Below are 15,283 nucleotides of genomic sequence, written 5' to 3'. Positions count from 1 at the left end.
GTGGACCTCATCCCGACAGCCGGCTTCCGACTGTCATATCCCGGCTAGGGTCTAAAGACAGGCGTCGATATGCCGACGCTTGTCATTAGACATACGCCGGGAGACCGACGCCCAGCATCCCGATCGAAGGGATCCCGGGCGCCGGCCGCGGACAGCCGCGGGGGGAGAGGGTTAGGTTTAGGGTCCCCGGGGGGGGACTTAGGGTCAGGCACCTCCCGGGAGGTTAGGTTTAGGCTAGGGGAAGGGGGGAGTTAGGTTTAGGCGCTTAGAGGGGGAATTAGGGTAGGGTACTGGGGGGGAGGTTAGGGTTAGGCACCCCAAAGGGAGGGTTAGGGGGTATACGTTTGTTAGTACTTACCTTTAGACGATCCGGAGTTCCACTGCTGCCGGGATGCTGGTGTCGGGATTCCAACCGTCGGACATTCCGATTCCGTCCACAGGGGGGTGAGACACTTAATAGAAGGAAGGGGCCAATGCCAAAAAGACTACATATCCCATGATTCAAAGCACCAGCTATGAGAGGTGGCGGGTAAAAGGGTCTATGAAGAGCAGTGATGAGCAACATGTGGGCCATGGAACCTTCACCTGCGGCCCCCAGCTTCTTACTTAGATTAAATGTTGTTGTTTTATTACTCATTACTAGGGGTGTGCACCGGCCACTTTTCGTGTTTTGTGTTTTGGTTTTGGATCTGGATCTTTCTTCGTGTTTTGGATCTGGATTGGTTTTGCCAAAACCACCCTTCCGTGTTTTGGGTTCTGGGTTTTGTGTTTTGGATCTGTATTTTTTTTTAAAAAAGCATAAAAACAGCTAAAATCACAGAATTTGTGTGTTTTTCTGCTCCTATGCTACTATTAACCTCAATAACCTTAATTTCCACTCATTTCCAGTCTATTCTGAACACCTCACACCTCACAATAGTGTTTTTATATCCAAAAGGTTGCACCGAGGTAGCTGGATGACTATGCTAAGAGATACGAGTGGGCGGCACAAACATGTGGCCCATCTAGGAGTGACACTGCAGTGGCAGACAGGATGGCAGTTTGAAAAACTAGGCCCCAAACAGTACATAATTCAAAGAAAAAAAAGAGGTGCAAGATGGAATTGTCCTCCCACCCACCCTTATGTTGTATAAACAGGACATGCACACTTTAACAAACCAAACATTTCAGCGCCAGGGTCTGCCACACGACTGTGGCTGAAATGATTGGTTCGTTTGGGCCCCCACAAAACAAGCTGGCAATTAATCATTCCCTGCACAAACTGGCTCTACGGAGGCAAGATGTCGTCCTCATCCTCCGATTCCTCACCCTCTTCAGTGTTGTGTACATCCTCATCCTCACAGAGTATTAATTCGTCCCCGCTGGAATCCACAACCCAGGTCCCTCTGTACATTCTGGAGGCTGGTCTCCCTGGAAGAGTTGATAATTCATTTTATGAACATCATCTTCTCCACATTTTGTGGAAGCAACCTCCTACGCCTTTTGCTGACAAGGTTCCCGGCTGCACTAAACACTCTTTCGGAGTACACACTGGAGGGGGGGCAACTCAGGTAAAATAGAGCCAGTTTGTACAGGGACCTCCAAATTGCTTCTTTTTCCTGCCAGTACAGGTACGGACTGTCTGACATGCCTACTTGGATGCTGTCACTGATGTAATCCTTTAACAGACAGACGCACGCTTGTCGCTGCTGCTTTAAGGATGCAGGTGCGGCTACAGCCCACACATTTCACAAAGACAGAAAAAAAAATAAGAATTTTTTTATTGTTTGTGGAGCGCACTTTGAGGGTTACACCACCCTATAACAGACAGACGCATGCTTGTCGCTGCTGCTTTAAGGATGCAGGTGCGGCTACAGCCCACACATTTCACAAAGACAGAAAAAAAAAGAAGAATTTTTTTATTGTTTGTGGAGCGCACTTTGAGGGTTACACCACCCTTTAACAGACAGACGCACGCTTGTCGCTGCTGCTTTAAGGATGCAGGTGCGGCTACAGCCCACACATTTCACAAAGACAGAAAAAAAAATAAGAATTTTTTTATTGTTTGTGGAGCGCACTTTGAGGGTTACACCACCCTTTAACAGACAGACGCACGCTTGTCGCTGCTGCTTTAAGGATGCAGGTGCGGCTACAGCCCACACATTTCACAAAGACAGAAAAAAAAATAAGAATTTTTTAATTGTTTGTGGAGCGCACTTTGAGGGTTACACCACCCTTCAACAGACAGACGCACGCTTGTCGCTGCTGCTTTGAGGACAGTATCATATGCAGTGACAGTAGACTTGTCAGAAATTGTTGGTACGTCCTTCAGTCCGGACCAGATGTCCAAACCGGCCCTTGACTTATGACACAGGCGCAAGCTTGGCGCTGCTACTGTGTTGCTGCACATGCGGCTACATCACACACAAGTCACAAACACATAAAAAAGATATTTTTTATTTTTTGGAGCACTTTGAGGGTTACACCATCCTTTAACAGACAGACGCACGCTTGTCGCTGCTGCTTTGAGGATGCAAGTGCGGCTACAGCCCACACAATTCACAAAGACAGAAAAAAAAAGAAGAATATTTTTATTGTTTGTGGAGCACACTTTGAGGGTTACACCACCCTTTAACAGACAGACGCACGCTTGTCGCTGCTGCTTTGAGGATGCAAGTGCGGCTACAGCCCACACAATTCACAAAGACAGAAAAAGAAGAAGAATTTTTTTATTGTTTGTGGAGTGCACTTTGAGGGTTACACCATCCTTTAACAGACAGACGCACGCTTGTCGCTGCTGCTTTAAGGATGCGGGTGCGGCTACAGCCCACACAATTCACAAAGACAGAAAAAAAAAGAAGAATTTTTTTATTGTTTGTGGAGCACACTTTGAGGGTTACACCACCCTTTAACAGACAGACGCACGCTTGTCGCTGCTGCTTTAAGGATGCGGGTGCGGCTACAGCCCACACAATTCACAAAGAAAGAAAAAAAAAGAATATTTTTATTGTTTGTGGAGCGCACTTTGAGGGTTACACCACCCTTTAACAGACAGACGCACGCTTGTCGCTGCGGCTTTAAGGATGCAGGTGCGGCTACAGCCCACACATTTCACAAAGACAGAAAAAAAAATAAGAATTTTTTTATTGTTTGTGGAGCGCACTTTGAGGGTTACACCACCCTTTAACAGACAGACGCACGCTTGTCGCTGCTGCTTTGAGGATGCAGGTGGAATCTAGACGGGATTTGGAACCGGGGACACACTACCTCCATCAATTGTCTAAATCCCACTGCACTAATGGCGGATACCGGACCCACGTCTAACACCAACATAGCAGTCAAGGCCTCAGTTATGCGTTTTGCTTCAGGATGACCGCTGTCGTACTTCATTCTCATCGCTAGGGACTGTTGGACGGTCAATTGTTTAGTAAAAGTGGTGGTGTTCCTACTTCCTCTCTGGGATGATGAACAACTCCCAGCAGCAGCTTCAGCACTAGGAGGAAGTGGTTCTTGATCTTTCCCTATTTTATTTTTATCAGAGAAAGTTTGGTCCTCCATTTATGTTATATTGATATATACGTGCGGCTAAAGCGCACACAAACACAGAAAATATTTTTTTATTTTGCTGGAGAGTAGTGCACTTTGTGGGTTACACCACCCTTTAAGAAATGAGCCAGCCGGCTCTTTACTTATGGGACACAGGCGCACGCTTGGCGCTGCTCCTTTGTTGATGCACGTGCAGCCACAGTGCACACAATTCACAAACACAGAAAATATTTTTTTTTTTGGTTTGGACTGGAGTGTACTTTGGGGGTTACAGCACCCTTTAACGGTCAAGCCAGCCGGCCCTTTACTTATGACTCAGGCGCACGCTTGGCACTACTTTGTTGTTGCACGTGCGGCTACTGCGCACACAATTCACAAACACAGAAAATATTTTGTTATTTGGTTTGGAGTGTACTTTGGGGGTTACAGCACCCTTTAACGGTCAAGCCAGCCGGCCCTTTACTTATGACACAGGCGCACGCTTGGCACTACTTTGTTGATGCACGTGCGGCTACTGTGCACACAATTCACAAACACAGAAAAAGTATTTTGTTATTTGGTTTGGAGTGTACTTTGGGGGTTACAGCACCCTTTAACGGTCAAGCCAGCCGGCCCTTTACTTATGACACAGGCGCACGCTTGGCACTACTTTGTTGATGCACGTGCGGCTACTGCGCACACAATTCACAAACACAGAAAATATTTTTTTTGGGGGTTTGGACTGGAGTGTACTTTGGGGGTTACAGCACCCTTTAACGGTCAAGCCAGCCGGCCCTTTACTTATGACACAGGTGCACGCTTGGCACTACTTTGTTGATGCTCGTGCGGCTACTGCGCACACAATTCACCAACACAGAAAATATTTAGTTATTTGGTTTAGAGTGTACTTTGGGGGTTACAGCACCCTTTAACGGTCAAGCCAGCCCGCCCTTTACTTATGACACAGGCGCACGCTTGGCACTACTTTGTTGATGCACATGCGGCTACTGCGCACACAATTCACAAACACAGAAAAAATATTTTGTTATTTGGTTTGGAGTGTACTTTGGGGGTTACAGCACCCTTTAACGGTCAAGCCAGCCGGCCCTTTACTTATGACACAGGCGCATGCTTGGCACTACTTTGTTGATGCACGTGCGGCTACTGCGCACACAATTCACAAACACAAAAAATATTTTTTTTTGGTTTGGACTGGAGTGTACTTTGGGGGTTACAGCACCCTTTAATGGTCAAGCCAGCCGGCTCTTTACTTATGACACAGGCGCACGCTTGGCACTACTTTGTTGATGCATGTGCGGCTACTGCGCACACAATTCACAAACACAGAAAATATTTTTTTGGGGGGTTTGGACTGGAGTGTACTTTGGGGGTTACAGCACCCTTTAACGGTCAAGCCAGCCGGCCCTTTACTTATGACACAGGCGCACGCTTGGCACTACTTTGTTGATGCACGTGCGGCTACTGCGCACACAATTCACAAACACAGAAAATATTTTTTTATTTGGTTTGGACTGGAGTGTACTTTGGGGGTTACAGCACCCTTTAACGGTCAAGCCAGCCGGCCCTTTACTTATGACACAGGCGCACGCTTGGCACTACTTTGTTGATGCACGTGCGGCTACTGCGCACACAATTCACAAACACAGAAAATATATTATTTTTTTAGCACTTGGGGGGAGCACCCCTGATGGACAGAGCACCCCCTGGACAACACTACAGCACCCCTTTAGGACTGGGACACTGCACAGGACTTTGGAGTGGACACAGCCCCTATGGAGAACTGACTGCACAACACAGTCCAGCCAGCCCCTATGGACTTTGAAGTAGTGGACACAGCCCCTATTAACAACAGCAGCACAGCACAACACAGCCAGCCCCTATGGACTTTGAAGTAGTGGACAACAGCAGCACAGCGCAGCACAGCACAGCACAACACTACTCTGCACTACACTACACTACACTACACAGCCCAGCCAGCCCTAACTCCCACCCTCCCTCTTCACTGTCCACAGCCGAGTGAGAAAATGGCGCCGACGCGGGTACCTTATATAGGATCCAAAACCCGCGAGACCCGGAAGGCGGGATGATGACGTTTTGCCTCGATTTCAGATCCGAGTCAGGCGGGAAAAGTCGAGCCTGACTCGGATCTGACTCGGATCGGGGGGGCTCGGGGGGGTTCGGATTTCAGAAATCCGAACCCGCTCACCCCTACTCATTACTGAGATGAAGGATAACGTGCGTCCCTGCCCATGCAGCCCCCTGAAGTGTTGCCAATCACAGGTTTACAATCTCCGGTGATACTAATGTGACTCTCACCTCAGAGCTTTAGCTTGTCGAGTATCTGTCATAGAATCTCTGCAGGTTGGAAAACAGTGCAGTATGGAGACTGCTTTCAGAGCTTACGCAGGCCGGTTGTTTTGCACACAAGGGAGAATATAATGTTTTGGACAGCGTGTCCCAGGCTCAGAGCTATACTATATACACAGCAGGGAATTATCTCTCTCCGGCGTGGCACTCGCACTGTAACCCTGAGTCAGCAGACTCGGACTCTGTAACAGAAGTGATGTTTCCCCAGCCAAGCCTGGTGGGGTTTTGCAAGAGGAGAAAGATGTTTCATAAATTAAGAGAGGCAAAGGAGAATGGATTAGGAAGATGTTTAATTTGTGGAGAGAGGATTCAGGGGGAACGAGCTACAGTAAATTGGGTACCAGGCCAGATGCGGCCCTCAGCAGCTGGAAGGGCCTCTCAGTGCTCAGCGGTGTCTTCCACATCCCTGGGGCACATCTCTATTGTTAGAACCTCTTTCCCCCTGGGGTGGCTGATCGCTGTGCTGGATAAATAGCTTCTAGAGCTAGTACCTTGTATTATCCAAAGCACAAAGGTTCAGTTTTGTTTTTTTTATCAAAGACTGAAGATTTTAGGCTGTGATTTGGTAGTATTCCCTCTCTCGGGGCCTGATTTAGCATTGGACGATATTTGTGCGTAGTTGACCGATGAGTTTTGTATTGTGCATGTGTCACATTGATATCGATAGCCAGAGCCGTAACTAGACTTTTTGGTGTCCTGTGCCAGAAAGAGCATTGATGCCCCCCATATTATTTAAATAGGGAGATAACACACCCAAAAAAGGGGAAGAGATAGGGGAGGCCAGGAGATGCTGGGGATGAAATAAAAGGAAGCTACAAATGAGAATGATAATAAACAGAAAATTGACAGGCCCAAACAGCGCCCCCTGACCTCTGGTGCCCTGTGCTATGGCACAGGCCGCACTACCCTAGTTAAGTCCATGTTGATAGCGATCGTAGTGAGTATTTGGATGCACAGTGATTGACAGTTAGGGGTATATTTACTAAAGTGTGGGTTTTTAAAAGTGGAGATGTTGCCCATAGCAACCAATCAGATTCTAGCTATTATCTTCTAGAAGGTGCTAGATAAATGATAAGTAGAATCTGATTGGTTGCTATGGGCAACATCTCCACTTCTAAAAATCTGCACTTTAGTAAATATATACATTGATGGGATGTAACGGGAAGTGGCTAGCCAAACGCGGGCATGTCGCAAGCGCTTTGTGAGCGCGTCGCAGCTAGCGACTGCATCACTGGCCCCCGCGGCTTAGTTCCAGTGGACAATCTGAAGACAGCTCCCACCATTAAAACATGCAAATCATTGCGCTCTCACTAACATTTTCCACATGCATACGTCACGCGCAGTGATGCATATGATTGCGCAGAGGGGCGCTAAAGATTATATTAAAGGGACGGGACCGATCTCTGAACTAAAAATAAATCACAATATTCAGGAGTCACTGAATAGACTTTAAAGACCAATGCCTCTCACGTCGCAGAGAATGACACGTTATTGGGCGCAAAACAAGTACAGGATACGTTCTCAGACTCGCTTCCAATCACAAATCGCCATCTCAAGCGGGTACAAACTATTCCGGCACTACCAACTGATTGCATTAAATAAAGAGAGATACTTTTTAGGACATTACTTTTAAAAGAGTCAAATATGCTTAAACATTATGGACCTCATTCAGAGTCGGTCGTCGCGGCCGCACGGTTGTAAGGGAAAAGGGTCCGGATATGCAAATGATGCACTCGCAAGTTGCGTCCTTAAGATCGGATCGTTAGCTGGCCGACCAAGGGGAGGATGCGGCCGTAAGACAAAAAATACGCCCCCTTCTTGTACGCATTACACGTCATCTCCGGCCATATAAGGATTAATCGAGACCATCGGAAACCATCGGAACTGGTCGTAGAGCTTAAGGTTGACCATACCCTCTCTTAAGCACTACGATCAGGTCAGTGTACAAACCACCCATGTCACGTGTGCCATGACACTACTTTGTTAATTATGCACTCCCATAAAACGCCGTTCGCATAATTAGGCATGCCTGCGTTCGGATCTCCACTCCCCCGTTTTCAAGCACCTTCCCTTGTTACCATCCACAAACGCCTCATTCTGTCACTCAAACTACCGACCTGGCTGTGTTCAAGGAGAGAGAAATTTCTGATCGGAACAGCTAGTTTGCGCTTGCGCACTGCGAACTTTACGCATGCGCAGTTTAGCGATCATCGGTGGCGTACGACCGTGTGGCCGCAACGTCCGACTCTGAATGAGGTCCTAGATCCTCTGCATCCAATAATTTATATCTGTACATTTTCAAGAACCTTTATTTAAAAAAAATTAAAAATTTATATAAATAAATTAGGGGTGTGCACCGGCCACTTTTCGTGTTTTGTGTTTTGGTTTTGGATCTGGATCTTTCTTCGTGTTTTGGATCTGGATTGGTTTTGCCAAAACCACCCTTGCGTGTTTTGGGTTCTGAGTTTTGTGTTTTGGATCTGTATTTTTTTGAAAAAAAGCATAAAAACAGCTAAAATCACAGAATTTGTAGGTTTTTCTGCTCCTATGCTATTATTAAACTCAATAACCTTAATTTCCACTCATTTCCAGTCTATTCTGAATACCTCACACCTCACAATAGTGTTTTTATGTCCAAAAGGTTGCACCGAGGTAGCTGGATGACTATGCTAAGCGACACAAGTGGGCGGCACAAACACGTGACCCATCTAGGCGTGAAACTGCAGTGGCAGACAGGATGGCATTGAAAAACTAGGCCCCAAACTGTACATAATGCAAAGAAAAAAAAGAGGTGCAAGATGGAATTGTCCTTGGGCCCTCCCACCCACCCTTATGTTGTATAAACAGGACATGCACACTTTAACAAACCAATCATTTCAGCGCCAGGGTCTGCCACACAACTGTGGCTGAAATGATTGGTTCGTTTGGGCCCCCACAAAACAAGCTGGCAATTTATCTGTCCCTGCACAAACTGGCTCTACGGAGGCAAGATGTCATCCTCATCCTCCTCATCCACCGATTCCTCACCCTCTTCAGTGTGTACATCCTCATCCTCACAGAGTATTAATTCGTCCCTGCTGGAACCACAGGTCCCTCTGTACGTTCTGGAGGCTGGTCTCCCTGGAAGAGTTGATAATTCATTTTATGAACATCATCTTCTCCACATTTTGTGGAAGCAACCTCCTACGCCTTTCGCTGACAAGGTTCCCGGCTGCACTAAACACTCTTTCGGAGTACACACTGGAGGGGGGGCAACTCAGGTAAAATAGAGCCAGTTTGTACAGGGACCTCCAAATTGCTTCTTTTTCCTGCCAGTACAGGTACGGACTGTCTGACATGCCTACTTGGATGCTGTCACCGATGTAATCCTTTAACAGACAGACGCACGCTTGTCGCTGCTGCTTTGAGGATTCAAGTGCGGCTACAGCCCACACAATTCACAAAGACAGAAAAAAAAAAGAATATTTTTATTGTTTGTGGAGCACACTTTGAGGGTTACACCACCCTTTAACAGACAGACGCACGCTTGTCGCTGCTGCTTTGAGGATGCAAGTGCGGCTACAGCCCACACAATTCACAAAGACAGAAAAAAGAAGAAGAATATTTTAATTGTTTGTGTAGAACACTTTGAGGTGTCACCACCCTTTAACAGACAGACGCACGCTTGTCGCTGCTGCTTTAAGGATGCAGGTGCGGCTACAGCCCACACATTTCACAAAGACCAAAAAAAAAAGAACAATATTTTAATTGTTTGTGTAGAACACTTTGAGGTGTCACCACCCTTTAACAGACAGACGCACGCTTGTTGCTGCTGCTTTAAGGATGCAGGTGCGGCTACAGCCCACACATTTCACAAAGACCAAAAAAAAAAGAACAATATTTTAATTGTTTGTGTAGAACACTTTGAGGTGTCACCACCCTTTAACAGACAGACGCACGCTTGTCGCTGCTGCTTTAAGGATGCAGGTGCGGCTACAGCCCACACAATTCACATAGACAGAAAAAAAAAGAACAATATTTTAATTGTTTGTGTAGCACACTTTGAGGGTGTCACCACCCTTTAACAGACAGACGCACGCTTGTCGCTGCTGCTTTGAGGATGCAAGTGTGGCTACATCGCACACAAGTCACAAACACATTAAAAAATAGTTTTTTATTTTTTGGAACATTTTGAGAGTTACACCACCCTTTAACAGACAGACGCACGCTTGTCGCTGCTGCTTTAAGGATGCAGGTGCGGCTACAGCCCACAAATTTCACAAAGACCGAAAAAAAAAGAACAATATTTTAATTGTTTGTGTAGAACACTTTGAGGGTGTCACCACCTTTAACAGACAGACGCACGCTTGTCGCTGCTGCTTTAAGGATGCAGGTGCGGCTACAGCCCACACAATTCACATAGACAGAAAAAAGAAGAATATTTTTATTGTTTGTGTAGCACACTTTGAGGGTGTCACCACCCTTTAACAGACAGACGCACGCTTGTCGCTGCTGCTTTAAGGATGCAGGTGCGGCTACATCGCACACAAGTCACAAACACATTAAAAAAATAGTTTTTTATTTTTTGGAGCACTTTGAGAGTTACACCACCCTTTAACAGACAGACGCACGCTTGTCGCTGCTGCTTTAAGGATGCAGGTGCGGCTACAGCCCACACAATTCACATAGACAGAAAAAAGAAGAATATTTTTATTGTTTGTGTAGAACACTTTGAGGTGTCACCACCCTTTAACAGACAGACGCACGCTTGTCGCTGCTGCTTTAAGGATGCAGGTGCGGCTACAGCCCACACATTTCACAAAGACCAAAAAAAAAAGAACAATATTTTAATTGTTTGTGTAGAACACTTTGAGGTGTCACCACCCTTTAACAGACAGACGCACGCTTGTCGCTGCTGCTTTAAGGATGCAGGTGCGGCTACAGCCCACACAATTCACATAGACAGAAAAAAAAAGAACAATATTTTAATTGTTTGTGTAGCACACTTTGAGGGTGTCACCACCCTTTAACAGACAGACGCACGCTTGTCGCTGCTGCTTTAAGGATGCAGGTGCGGCTACAGCCCACACATTTCACAAAGACCAAAAAAAAAAGAACAATATTTTCATTGTTTGTGTAGCACACTTTGAGGGTGTCACCACCCTTTAACAGACAGACGCACGCTTGTCGCTGCTGCTTTAAGGATGCAGGTGCGGCTACAGCCCACACAATTCACAAAGACAGAAAAAAAAAGAACAATATTTTAATTGTTTGTGTAGCACACTTTGAGGGTGTCACCACCCTTTAACAGACAGACGCACGCTTGTCGCTGCTGCTTTAAGGATGCAGGTGCGGCTACAGCCCACACAATTCACAAAGACAGAAAAAAAAAGAACAATATTTTAATTGTTTGTGTAGCACACTTTGAGGGTGTCACCACCCTTTAACAGACAGACGCACGCTTGTCGCTGCTGCTTTAAGGATGCAGGTGCGGCTACAGCCCACACAATTCACAAAGACAGAAAAAAAAGAACAATATTTTAATTGTTTGTGTAGCACACTTTGAGGGTGTCACCACCCTTTAACAGACAGACGCACGCTTGTCGCTGCTGCTTTAAGGATGCAGGTGCGGCTACAGCCCACACAATTCACAAAGACAGAAAAAAAAAGAACAATATTTTAATTGTTTGTGTAGCACACTTTGAGGGTGTCACCACCCTTTAACAGACAGACGCACGCTTGTCGCTGCTGCTTTGAGGATGCAGGTGGAATCTAGACGGGATTTGGAACCGAGGACACACTACCTCCATCAATTGTCTAAATCCCACTGCACTAATGTCGGATACCGGACGCACGTCTAACACCAACATAGCAGTCAAGGCCTCAGTTATACGTTTTGCTTCAGGATGACTGCTGTCGTACTTCATCCTCATCGCTAGGGACTGTTGGAGGGTCAATTGTTTAGTAAAAGTAGTGATGTTCCTACTTCCTCTCTGGGATGATGAACAACTCCCAGCAGCAGCAACAGCACTAGGAGGAAGTGGTTCTTGATCTTTCCCTATTTTATTTTTATCGGAGAAAGTTTGGTCCTCCATTTATGTTATATTGATATATATACATGCGGCTAAAGCGCACACAAACACAGAAAATATTATTTTATTTTTGCTGGAGAGTAGTGCACTTTGTGGGTTACACCACCCTTTAAGAAATGAGCCAGCCGGCTCTTTACTTATGGGACACAGGCGCACGCTTGGCGCTGCTCCTTTGTTGATGCACGTGCAGCCACAGTGCACACAATTCACAAACACAGAAAATAATTTTTTTTTTGGTTTGGACTGGAGTGTACTTTCGGGGGTTACAGCACCCTTAACGGTCAAGCCAGCCGGCCCTTTACTTATGACACAGGCGCACGCTTGGCACTACTTTGTTGATGCACGTGCGGCTACTGCGCACACAATTCACAAACACAGAAAATAATTTTTTTTTTGGTTTGGACTGGAGTGTACTTTCGGGGGTTACAGCACCCTTAACGGTCAAGCCAGCCGGCCCTTTACTTATGACACAGGCGCACGCTTGGCACTACTTTGTTGATGCACGTGCGGCTACTGCGCACACAATTCACAAACACAGAAAATAATTTTTTTTTTGGTTTGGACTGGAGTGTACTTTCGGGGGTTACAGCACCCTTAACGGTCAAGCCAGCCGGCCCTTTACTTATGACACAGGCGCACGCTTGGCACTACTTTGTTGATGCACGTGCGGCTACTGCGCACACAATTCACAAACACAGAAAATAATTTTTTTTTTGGTTTGGACTGGAGTGTACTTTCGGGGGTTACAGCACCCTTAACGGTCAAGCCAGCCGGCCCTTTACTTATGACACAGGCGCACGCTTGGCACTACTTTGTTGATGCACGTGCGGCTACTGCGCACACAATTCACAAACACAGAAAATAATTTTTTTTTTGGTTTGGACTGGAGTGTACTTTCGGGGGTTACAGCACCCTTAACGGTCAAGCCAGCCGGCCCTTTACTTATGACACAGGCGCACGCTTGGCACTACTTTGTTGATGCACGTGCGGCTACTGCGCACACAATTCACAAACACAGAAAATAATTTTTTTTTTGGTTTGGACTGGAGTGTACTTTCGGGGGTTACAGCACCCTTAACGGTCAAGCCAGCCAGCCCTTTACTTATGACACAGGCGCACGCTTGGCACTACTTTGTTGATGCACGTGCGGCTACTGCGCACACAATTCACAAACACAGAAAATAATTTTTTTTTTGGTTTGGACTGGAGTGTACTTTCGGGGGTTACAGCACCCTTAACGGTCAAGCCAGCCGGCCCTTTACTTATGACACAGGCGCACGCTTGGCACTACTTTGTTGATGCACGTGCGGCTACTGCGCACACAATTCACAAACACAGAAAATAATTTTTTTTTTGGTTTGGACTGGAGTGTACTTTCGGGGGTTACAGCACCCTTAACGGTCAAGCCAGCCGGCCCTTTACTTATGACACAGGCGCACGCTTGGCACTACTTTGTTGATGCACGTGCGGCTACTGCGCACACAATTCACAAACACAGAAAATAATTTTTTTTTTGGTTTGGACTGGAGTGTACTTTCGGGGGTTACAGCACCCTTAACGGTCAAGCCAGCCGGCCCTTTACTTATGACACAGGCGCACGCTTGGCACTACTTTGTTGATGCACGTGCGGCTACTGCGCACACAATTCACAAACACAGAAAATAATTTTTTTTTTGGCTTGGACTGGAGTGTACTTTCGGGGGTTACAGCACCCTTAACGGTCAAGCCAGCCGGCCCTTTACTTATGACACAGGCGCACGCTTGGCACTACTTTGTTGATGCACGTGCGGCTACTGCGCACACAATTCACAAACACAGAAAATAATTTTTTTTTTGGTTTGGACTGGAGTGTACTTTCGGGGGTTACAGCACCCTTAACGGTCAAGCCAGCCGGCCCTTTACTTATGACACAGGCGCACGCTTGGCACTACTTTGTTGATGCACGTGCGGCTACTGCGCACACAATTCACAAACACAGAAAATATATTATTTTTTTAGCACTTGGGGGGAGCACCCCTGATGGACAGAGCACCCCCTGGACAACACTACAGCACCTCTTTAGGACTGGGACACTGCACAGGACTTTGGAGTGGACACAGCCCCTATGGAGAACTGACTGCACAACACAGTCCAGCCAGCCCCTATGGACTTTGAAGTAGTGGACACAGCCCCTATTAACAACAGCAGCACAGCACAACACAGCCAGCCCCTATGGACTTTGAAGTAGTGGACAACAGCAGCACTACACTACACTACACTACACAGCCCTAACTCCCACCCTCCCTCTTCACTGTCCACAGCCGAGTGAGAAAATGGCGCCGACGTGGGTACCTTATATAGGATCCAAAACCCGCGAGACTCGGAAGGCGGGATGATGACGTTTTGCCTCGATTTCAGATCCGAGTCAGGCGGGAAAAGTCGAGCCTGATTCGGATCGGACTCGGATCGGGGGTGCTCGGGGGGGTTCGGATTTCAGAAATCCGAACCCGCTCACCCCTAAAATAAATGTCCATTTCAGAATTATATAGTAAGTGTTATATAAGTCTAAAATAAAAATATTCATATGCGTACCATAAAAACATTACTTTTAATGCTACAACTGAACTTGTCTTGTCTATTTTTTTTAATAGAAACTAATCTAAACTTATGCCATTACATCTGATTACGAAATGTTACAATGTTAATTCCCAGATCTCCTCCGGGCAGAAACTGTGACTGCCCTACTGTTCAATGGGCCAGTTCAGGAGCCTCAATGAGGCAACATTGTGTCCCAAGAAATCAGTACTGACGCAGTAATCTCCCCCCAGATGTAAAGAGGCTCTTTACTGGTCCTCTGCAAGCTGTTTGTTTTGGCAACCTTCACAAAAGTTTTGCAGCGAGCCTTAATTTGCTGTACCTAAAGCAATTTGTGCTGATAAAGTGGACGTTGAAGGGTTTTTGTGGCCCTAAAACAGAGCTGGGATTTTTCTAGGAGGTATGTGAAAGATTTTGTTGCACAAGAAGAAATCTATTTTACAAGGTCTCGTCAATGGCCACTTGTCACTGTAACTGCTGTACACCTGCGTAGCACTCTATTCACCTTAGACAAGCGGGCTGTACATTATCCTCTGCATGCAGGGCCTTCTCCAGGCCAGCAGAGAAAATCTCAACACAGGATTTATGGGGTGTAGTAGGTAGGGTGCTGCCCAACAAGGGTGAAGATCCCGATCGTCCCTATGGTAAGTATCGCTAACCTAATTCCCCCCCTAACCCTGACCTCCCCCCCAAGTGCCTAAACCTAACCCCCCTTCCCAGCAGCCTAAACCTAAGTCCTCCTGGGG

Source organism: Taudactylus pleione, unplaced genomic scaffold (assembly GCF_031769625.1).
Source record: "Taudactylus pleione unplaced genomic scaffold, aTauple2 ptg000512l, whole genome shotgun sequence".
NCBI classification, from domain to species: Eukaryota; Metazoa; Chordata; class Amphibia; order Anura; family Myobatrachidae; genus Taudactylus; species Taudactylus pleione.
Note: the sequence above shows the minus strand (reverse complement) of the source record.